Genomic DNA, 11,150 nt, shown 5'->3' with positions numbered 1-11,150 from the left:
AGACAAAATGGTTGTCTGAGGAGGCTGTACTGAGAAAAGAAGAGAAACTAAACAAAGGAGAAAAGGAAAGATATACCCATTTGAATGCAGAGTTCCAAAGAATACCAAGGAAAGATAAGAAAGACTTCCTCAGTGATCAATGTAAAGAAATAGAGGGAAAAAATAGAATGGGAAAGACTAGAGATCTCTTCAAGAAAAATCACAGATACCAAGGGAACATTTCATGCAAGATGGGCTCAATAAAGGACAGAAATGGTATGGGCATAACAGAAGCAGAGGATATTAAGAGGTGACAAGAATACACAGAAGAACTATACAAAAAGAATTTCATTACCCAGATAACCACAATGGTGTGATCACTCAACTAGAGCCAGACATCCTGGAATGAGAAATAAAGAGGGCCTTAGGAAGCATCACTACGAACAAAACTAGTGGAGGTAATGGAATTCCATTTCAGCTATTTCAGATCCTAAAAGATGATGCTGTGAAAGTGTTCCAATCAATACGCCAGCAAATCTAGAAAACTCAGCAGTGGCCACAGGACTGGAAAATGTCAGCTTTCATGCCAATACCAAAGAAAGGCAATGCCAAAACATGTTCAAACTACTGCACAATTGCACTCACCTCACACGCTAGTAAAGTAATGCTCAAAATTCTCCAAGACAGGTTTTAACAGAACGTGAACCATGAATTTCCAGATGTTCAAGCTGGATTTAGAAAAGGCAGGGGAATCAGAGATCAATTACAAAACCATCTGATCATCGAAAAAGCAAGAGAATTCCAGAAAAATATCTACTTCTGCTTTATTGACTACACCAAAGCCTTTGACTGTTGGGATCATAACGAACTGTGGAAAGTTCTTAAAGAGATGGGAATACCAACCCCCCTGACCTGCCTCCTGAGAAATATGTATGCAGGTCAGGAAACAACAGTTACAACTGGACATGGAACAACAGATTACTTCCAAATCTGGAAAGGAGTACGTCAAGGCTGTATATTGTCACCCTCCTTATTTAACTTCTATGCAGAGTACATCATGTGAAGTGCCAGGCTAGATGAAGCACATGCTGGAATCAAGATTGCTGAGAGAAATATCAATAACCTCAGATATGCAGATGATGCCAACCTTATGGCAGAAAGCAAAGAACAAGAGAGCCTTTTGATGAAAGTGAGGACAAGAGTGAAAAAGTTGGCTTAAAACTCAACATTCAGAAAACTAAGATCATGGTATCTGGTCCTATCACTTCATGGCAAATAGATGGGGAAACAGTGGAAACAGTGAGAGACTGTTATTTTCTTGGGTTTCAAAATCACTGCAGATGGTGACCGCAGCCATGAAATTAAAAGCTGCTTGTTCCTTGGAAGAAAAGTTATGATCAACCTAGGCAGCATATTAAAAGACAGAGACATTACTTTGCCAACAAAGGTCAGTCTACCGAAAGCTATAGTTTTTCCAGTAGTCATGTATGGATGTAAGAGTTGGACTATAAATAAAGCTCAGTTCAGTTCAGTTCAGTCCCTCAGTCGTGTCCGACTCTCTGGGAACCCATGAATTGCAGCATGCCAGGCCTCCCTGTCTATCACCAACCCCCAGAGTTCATGCAAACTCATATCCATCGAGTTGGTGATGCCATCCAGCCATCTTATCCTCTGTCATCCCCTTCTCCTCCTGCCCCCAATCCCTCCCAGCATCAGGGTCTTTTCCAATGAGTCAACTCTTTGCATGAGGTGGCCAAAGTATTGGAGAATCCGCTTCAGCATCAGTCCTTCCAATGAACACCCAGGACTGATTTCCTTTAGGATGGACTGGTTGCATCTCCTTGCAGTCAAAAGGACTCACAAGAGTCTTCTCCAATACCACAGTTCAAAAGCATCAGTTCTTCAGTGCTCAGCTTTCTTCACAGTCCAACTCTCACATTCATACGTGACTACTGGAAAAACCATAGCTTTGACTAGGCAGACTTTTCTTGGCAAAGTAATATCTCTGCTTTTCAATATATTATCTAGGTTAGTCATAACTTTCCTTCCAAGGAGTAAACGTCTTTTGATTTCTTGGCAGCAATCACCATCTGCAGTCATTTTGAAGCCCAAAACAATCAAGTCTGACACTGTTTCCTCATTTTTTTCCCATGAAGTGATGGGACCAGATGTCATGATCTTCGTTTGCTGAATGTTGAACTTTAAGCCAACTTTTTCACTCTCCTCTTTCACTTTTATCAAGAGGCTCTTTAGTTCCTCTTCACTTTCTGCCATAAGAGTGGTGTCATCCGCATATCTGAGGTTATTGATATTTCTCCCCGCAATATTGATTCCAGCTTGTGGTTCATCCAGCCCAACGATTCTTATGATGTACTCTGCATATAAGTTAAATAAGCAGGGTGACAATATATAGCCTTGATGTACTCCTTTTTGTATTTGGAACCAGTCTGTTGTTCCATGTCCAGTTCTAACTGCTGCTTCCTGACCTGCATATAGGTTTCTCAAGAGGCAGGTCAGGTGGTCTGTTATTCCCATCTCTCAGAATTTTCCACAGTTTATTGTGATCCACTCAGTCAAAGGCTTTGGCATAGTCAATAAAACAGAAATAGATGTTTTACTGGAACTCTCTTGCTTTTTCTGTGATCCAGTAGATGCTAGCAATTTGATCTCTGGTTCCTCTGCTTTTTCTGAAACCAGCTTGAACATCTGGAAGTTCCTGGTTCACGTATTGCTGAAGCCTGACTTGGAGAATTTTGTGCATTACTTTGCCAGTGTGTGAGATGAGTGCAATTGTGCGGTAGTTTGAGCACTCTTTGGCATTGCCTTTCTTTGGGATTGGAATGAAAACTGAACTTTTCTAGTCCTGTGGCCACGGCTGAGTTTTCCAAACTTGGTGGCATATTGAGTGCAGCACTTTCACAGCATCATTTTTCAGGATTTGAAATAGCTCCACTGGAATTCCATCACCTCCACTAGCTTTGTTCATAGTGATGCTTTCTAAGGCCCACTTGACTTCACATTCCAGGATGTCTGGGTCTAGGTGAGTGATCACACCATCGTGATTGTCTGGGTAAAGAAAGCTCAGTGTCGAACATTTGAAGCCTTTGAACTGTGATTTCAGAGAAGATTCTTCAGAGTCCCTTGGACTGCAAGGAGGTCCAATCAGCTAATTGGAAGGACTGATGCTGAAGCTGAACTCCAATACTTTGGCTACTTGATGTGAAAAACTGACTGGTGGAAAAGATCTTGATGCTGGGAAAGATTGAAGGCAAGAGGAGAAGGGGACGACAGAGAATGAGATGGTTGGATGGCATCACTGACTGGATGGACATGAGTTTGAGTAAGCTCCAGGTGTTGGTGTTGGACAAGGAAGCCTGGCGTGCTGCATTCCATGGGGTCACAAAAAGTTGGACATGTGTGAGTGACTGAACTGAACTGACTGATACTTGATTTTGTCTGCTTATGAAGTCCACACATGTAATTTTTATACTTATTCATGTGGAATGATACATTTATTTTTAATATTTTTAATTTTCATGAGCAAAAGTAATATGGTTATAAAAATTGGAAATATATGAAATTATAAAACTTATCACAGTCATATTTCTTTCATCCAAGAATATTAACTTTTGGTCAAAAATTTCCCAGTATCATTTAAGTGTGATGGATGTGCAAATACATAGAAAAAGGAGACAGAGAGAGTAAATTGAGAGATTTTGTTCATTTTTTGATTTAAACTTTTTAAATTAGCACTATATTTTGAGTATATTTGAGTGTATAAAACAAATCATTTTTGAAAAATGGAATTACTTCCTGATAAATATCCCAGTTATTCTAAACATATTTTATTATTTTACTCAATATTATATTAGTTACTATAAATTTTGAGAGTAAAGGAAGTTTTCCAATATTTGCTATTATGAATAATATCCTCTTAAATCTTTGTCCGCTGTTCTAATTAGCTTCTTAAAGTAAATTCCAAAAGACAGAATTAGTACATTACAGGGTCTGGACATCTATAAGGCTGTATATATTGCTAGCAAACTGGTTTTTAGAACATTTTAAATAACTAATATTTCATTGATATTAAATACAGCTACCTGTCTTCCAGCAATGAACTTGTGTTTGTTTAATCTCTGCCAAATCATCGTGACAAAAATGTTTCTTATCTCTTACTTTATTATGAGTGCATAAATTGTCAAAGCTTAGTGGTATTAAACAATACCTATATATTGCCTCAGAACTCTGTAGTTCAGAAGTTCAGCTACACTGTGCCTCAGCTGGTTCTCTGCTCTTGGTGTCACAAGGTGTTAGGCAGGGCCTTCTTTCTCTCTGGAGATTCTAGAACTGATTGCCTTTCAAGTTTGTTCAGACTGTTGGAAGCATTCAGTTCCATGTGCTGGACAACTTTCTGGCTGTTGGTGCTCAACTTTCAGAGGACACTCAAATTTTTGGCTGGGGCCTTTCCCTCCATCTTCAAAAAGCCATCAAAGGCAGATAGAATACTTCTTATAACTCTGATCTTTATAAATTCCCCTTGTGCTGCATCTCCCATCCTCCTTCTTCTACCCTGTCTATCTTTCTGCCTTCTGATTTTAAAGTTCTTATAACAACAGTAGACCCACCAGGATAATAAGTTCAGTTCTGTTCAGTCGTTCAGGGATGTCCAACACTTTGTGACCCCATGGACTGCAGCACGCCAGGCCACCCTGTCCATCACCAACTCCTGGAGTTTACCAAAACTCATGTCCATTGAGTTGGTGATGCCATCCAACCATCTCATCCTCGGTCATCCCCTTCTCCTCCAGCCTACAATCTTTCCCAGTATCAGGGTCTTTTGCAATGAGTCAGGTATTTGCATCAGGAAGCCAAAGTATTGGGAGTTTCAGCTTCAACATCAGTCCTTCCAATGGACACTCAAGACTGATCATCTTCAGGATGGACTGGTTGGATCTCCTTGCAGTCCAAAGAACTCTCAAAAGTCTACTCCAACACCACAGTTCGAAAGCATCAATTCTTCAGCACTTAGATTTCTTTATACTCCAACTCTCACATCCATATATGACTACTGGAAAAACCATAGCCTTGACTAGTTGGACCTTTGTTGGCAAAGTAATGTCTCTGCTTTTTAATATGCTGTCTAGGTTGGTCATAACTTTCCTTCCAAGGAATATGTATCTTTTAATTTCATGGCTGCAATCACCATCTGCAATGTTATTGGAGACCCCCAAAAATAAAGTCTGTGACTGTTTCCAATGTTACCCCATCTATTTGCCATGAAGTGATGGGACAAGAGGCCATGATCTTCATTTTCTGAATGTTGAGCTTTAAGCCAACTTTTTCACTCTCCTCTTTCACTTTCATCAAGAGGTGTTTTAGTTCTTCTTCACTTTCTGCCATAAGGGTGGTGTCATCTGCATATCTGAGGTTATTGATTTTTCTCCAAGTAATCTTGATTCCAGCTTGTGCTTCTTCCAGCCTAACAATTCTCATGATGTACTCTGCATATAAGTTAAATAAGCAGGGTGACAATATACAGCCTTGACATACTCCTTTTCCTGTTTGAAACCAGTCTGTTGTTCCACATCCAGTTGTAACAGTTGTTTCCTGACCTGCATACAGATTTCACAGCAGGCAGGTCAGGTGGTCTGGTATTCCCATCTCTTTCAGAATTTTCCACAGTTTATTGTAATCTACACAGCCAAAGGCTTTGCAATAATCAATAAAGCAGAAATAGATGTTAATCTGGTACTCTCTTGCTTTTTCCATGATCCAGCAGATGTTGCTAATTTGATCTCTGGTTCCTCTGCCTTTCTAAATCCAGCTTGAACGTCTGAAATTTCATTGTTTATGTATTGCAGAAGCCTGGCTTGGAGAATTTTGAACAATACTTTACTAGTGTGTGAGATGTGTGCAATTGTGCTGTAGTTTCAGCATTCTTTGGCATTGCCTTTCTTTGGGATTGGAATAAAAGCTGAACTTTTCCAGTCCTGTGGCCACTGCTGAGTTTTCTAAACTTGCTGGCATATTGAGTGCAGCACTTTCACAACATCAGCTTTTAGGATTTGAAATAGCTCAACTGGAATTCTATCATCTCCACTAGCTTTGTTTGTAGTGATGCTTCCTAAGGCCCACTTGACTTCACATTCCAGGATGTCTGGCTCTAGGTGAGTGATCACACCATCTTGTTATCTGGGTTGTAAAGATCTTTTTTGTACTGTTCTCCTGTATATTCTTGCCACCTTTTCTTAATATCTTCTGCTTGTGTTAAGTCCATACCATTTCTATCCTTTATTGAGCCCATCTTTGCATGAAATATTCCCTTGGTATCTCTAATTTTCTTGAAGAGACCTCTAGTCTTTCCCATTCTATTGTTTTCCTCTATTTCTTTACACTGATCCCTGAGTAAGCCTTTCTTATCTCGCCTTGCTATTTTTTGGAACTCTGCATTCAAATGTATATATCTTTCCTTTTCTCCTTAGTATATATAATGGTCATCTGAGTTTAATTCACCCATACCAGTCCATTTTAGTTCGCTGATTCCTAAAATGTCAACATTCACTCTTGGCCATCTCCTGTTTGACCACTTCCATTTTGCCTTGATTCATAGACCTAACATTCCAGGTTCCTATGCAATATTGCTCTTTACAGCATTGGACCTTGCTTCCATTACCATTCACATCCACAAAGGGGTGTTGTTTTTGCTTTGTCTCCATCTCTTCGTTTTTTCTGAAGTTATTTCTCCACTGATCTCCAGTAGCATATTGGGCACCTACCGACCTGCAGAGTTCATCTCTCAGTGTCCTATCTTTTTGCCTTTTCAAACTGTGTTAGGGGTTCTTAAGGCAAGAATACTGAAGTGGTTTGCCATTTCCTTCTCCAGTGGACCACATTCTGTCAGACCTCTCCACCATGACCTGTCTGTCTTGGGTGAACCTACATGGCATGACTCATAGTTTCATTGAGTTAGACAAGGCTGTGGTCCATGTGATTAGATTGGTTAGATTTCTGTAACTGTGGTTTCTGTCTGTCTGCCTCCTTAGTGGCTACTGTCTTACTGGGGTTTCTCTGACCTTAGATATGGGGTATCACCTCACGGCCCCTGCTCCTGACCTTGGACGTGGGGTATCCCCTCTCGGCCCTTCACCACTCCAGCACCGCGCAGCCGCCACATGCCGCTCCAGTGCCACACCCACCAGGATAATAACATTTTCTTATTTTAGTTTTCACTTATGTTTATAGAAAAGAGATACTTTTTGTAGTTTTTATTGGTTGTGTATAACAATTTTTATTTTTTTGTGAGCAGAAAGTTTTGTTATTTTCTACTTTTCACTTGGAATAATAGAATTTCATTTTATTTTAAAATATGTAAAATACATAATATATAACATTTATATATTTTAAATATTTTACATTAAGGATATTTAAACTTGTTTTTTATAATTTAATACTTTATAATGACTATTCTAATATCTCCTGATTTTATTTACATGCTTTTCTTTTGAGGTAAGGGTCAGAATGATTATTTTTAAACATCCAATTTCCCAAAATTCTTTTGTGGACTAATTCATTCTCTGTTTAACATTAGTATTTTATCATTTTTTTAAAGTCCTCTTTAAGAACTACCTATTCTGCTCCATTGACCTGTCTATTCTCTTTTCAAGTATATCATTATATACGAAATACTCATGTACTATCTGTAATAAAAAGCTGAGGTGTTTCCTCCACTTTTGTTTTAAAATTCACAATTTTTTCTTTGACTTTAATTCTAAAATTGTTCTCTTGTAAATAAATCAATTAGAACTGAATGGAGGCTTCATTAATCTTGGAGTGAATTTAAGATAAACTTTCCTCCTCACAATATGTTCTCTTATTTAAACGATCCTTTTAACACTGTACAAATGGGTGTGATTCTCTCCCTCTCTCACTTTTTATACATAGTTCCCACACATTTCTTGTTATGGTTATTTTAAGGAACTGTGTTTATACTATTGTCAATGGGATTTCTTGCTTTTTTTACAAGCATATGTGGCTCTTGACATGCCATTTCGTTAATGTCTAAATCTCAAAAGCACTCTAATTTAATGATATCTTATGTATATATTTATATAATTTATAGAAGATATTATTTTGAACTATATTGGCTCTTGTGTGCTAGTGACTATATTTGATTATATTGATCTGTGCTTTCTGATGGCTGTAATTTTCACTTATTTTTTTTCTTGCTTACTGCAAGAATATTATCTTCCAGAACAGTAAAAAATTAATCTTTTGAAAACTTATTAATTAAATTGTGAAATCTGCCATTGTTTTCTCAGCCTACTTATTATCAGAGATCTAATGAAATCTTGTTAAATTAATATACAAATATGTTTCTATCATTGTCTTGTTGCATTTTTAATATTTGCATGCTTTTTAAATTTTCCTGTTATTTAAACCACAAAGCTTCATCAATATTACATTTTCTTTGTACATTCCAACTTTTATGAATATATAATTATCTTCTTTGTCATTTTCATATGTATTTTATTTGCATATAATTAATAATAATACACATTTCCATTTGATTTTAATTTGTCTGGTAAAATTATGCTACTGTTTATTTTTTAATATAAATTTATTTATTTTAATTGGAGGCTAATTACGTTACAATATTGTAGTGGTTTTGCCATACACTGACATGAGTCCACCACATGTGTACATGTGTTCCTCATCCTGAACCCCCTCCCACCTTCTTCCCCATCCCATCCCTCTGGGTCATCCCAGTGCACCAGCCCTGAGCACACTGTCTCATGCATTGAACCTGGACTGGCGATTTGTTTCACGTATGATAATATACATGTTTCAATGCCATTCTCCCAAATCATTCCACCCTTGCCCTCTCCCACAGAGTCCAAAAGACTGTTCTATACATCTGTGGCTCTTTTGCTGTCTCGCATATAGGGTTATTGTTACCATCTTTCTAAATTCCTTATATAAGCATTAGTATACTATATCGGTATTTTTCTTTCTGGCTTACTTCACTCTGTATAATAGGCTCCAGTTTCGTCCACCTCATTAGAACTGATTCAAATGTATTCTTTTTAATTGCTGATTATTGTGTATATGTACCACAGCTTTCTTATCCATTCATCTGCTGATGGACATCTAGGTTGCTTCCATGTTCTGGCTATTATAAACAGTGCTGCGATGAACATTGGGGTCACGTGTCTCTTTCAATTCTGGTTCCCTCAGTGTGTATGTCCAGTAGTGGGATTGCTGGGTCATATGGCAGTTCTATTTCCAGTTTTTAAAGGAATCGCCACACTGCTCTCCATAGTGGCTATATTAGTTTGCATTCCCACCAACAGTGTAAGAAGATTCCCTTTTCTCCACACCCTCTCCAGTACTTATTGCTTGTAGACTTTGATTTGAATTTGTCTGGTAAAATTATAATACTGTTTATATTTTTGACATTTCTCAAAGATTTTATTTTAGTTTTGGCTTCTATGGGTATTATAGATTTACATTTGACTATTTTATAACAGGAGATTAAAAACGTTGTGATTATTAGCATAACAGATAAGCTTGCTCATACTTCCCTTGGGTCTCATCCTTTCTAATTTTCTTGTTTCCTTGTTCTCAGCCAGTTCAGTTCAGTTGGTCATTCATGTTTGACTCTTTGTGACCCCATGGACTGCAACAGTCCATGGGATCTTGTTCTAATTTTACAAATTCTTTTTTTACTTTTGCTGTGTTGACTAGTACTTTGTATTTTATTTCTTCAGTGATTTTAACATTATCAAGGTTTACTAATGTCATCGTTTTATAAAAATTTCCCATTGAAGTCTCCATAGGGCTTCCCTGGTGGCTCATATGGTAAAGAATCTGCTTGCCAATGCATGAGATAGAAGAGATTTAGGTTCCATCCCTGGGTTGGGATGATCTCCTGGAGAAGGCAATGGCAATACACTCCAGTATTCTTGCCTGGAAAATTCCACAGACAGATTAGCCTGACTGGCTATATAGTTCATAGGGTTACAAAGAATCAGACTCAACTGAGCATGTACATTCTCATCAATGTCTCCATATATATATTTAACATTTATTTATCTAGTTAACTATAAGATAAAATATTATTAACTATATTTTCATTTCTACCTAATCAAGTATATACAGGTTTTTGGAGATATAATACACATTTTAATAATCAGGTCATCTTTAAGTGATTTATATTTAAATATATTTCCACAAAAATAAAATTTTCTAGTACAGTGTTCCTATTTTGATTAAAATTTTAGTAGACTGAATTATTTTCCAATCATTATTTTCAAGAAATACTCCTGGATGGTATTTGAGATCTTGAGCTTTGAGGGAATGTTTTATTCATTCCTTGAAATATCAATACCAATTAGGATATTACAGAATTTTGAGGTCACCAAACTCTTGTCTCTCAAGACAACTCCATAGACAATATCAGCTTATTCATATTTTAAGGCAAACAGAAAACCAGTAACAGCTTGATTTTGTTCTTCTGTAGGAGATTTGAGTGAATGTGGAATTATCTTCATTAACCTTTTATAGAAGATTTAAAAGGACATTATCAGTTTCTCTTTTTCATTAATTTGAACTAACACTTAATGCTCTCCTTTTGTCTGCATACTCAAGCCTCAGCAGAGACTATTTTAAAATATTTTTTCTTTGTCTATTGATTATTTTCCAGTTTTTGCTCTTTCATAGTCAGAAACATATTTAATCCTTAGTTTGACTTCTGTTCTCTGTAACTCTTATTTTTTGCAGACTGCAAGTGGGCTTATTTGCTTATTTAATTTTCTTATAGTCCATATAGTAAATAACTTCCAGAAAGCTACCATTAACTTCTTAAAATTGTTAACTTCTTAAAATTGTATATCTGTTTTTCTGCAAGAATATGCTTTATAGAATCTAATTATAATTTTGTTTATTCCTTCATTTTTTGATATTATGGAAATTCATTGAAGAGATATTTATGTGGATCTGTGCTACGCAAAACAGCAGATAATAATTGCATGTGGCTACTATATTTAAGCCTTTCACTGTGTGGGTCACAACAAACTGTGGAAAATTCTTAAAGAAATGGGAATACCAGACAACCTGACCTGCCTCCTGAGAAATCTGTATGCAGGTCAAAAAGCAACAGCCAGAACTGAACA

The sequence above is a fragment of the Budorcas taxicolor genome, chromosome 4 (assembly GCF_023091745.1).
Source record: "Budorcas taxicolor isolate Tak-1 chromosome 4, Takin1.1, whole genome shotgun sequence".
Taxonomy (NCBI): domain Eukaryota; kingdom Metazoa; phylum Chordata; class Mammalia; order Artiodactyla; family Bovidae; genus Budorcas; species Budorcas taxicolor.
Note: the sequence above shows the minus strand (reverse complement) of the source record.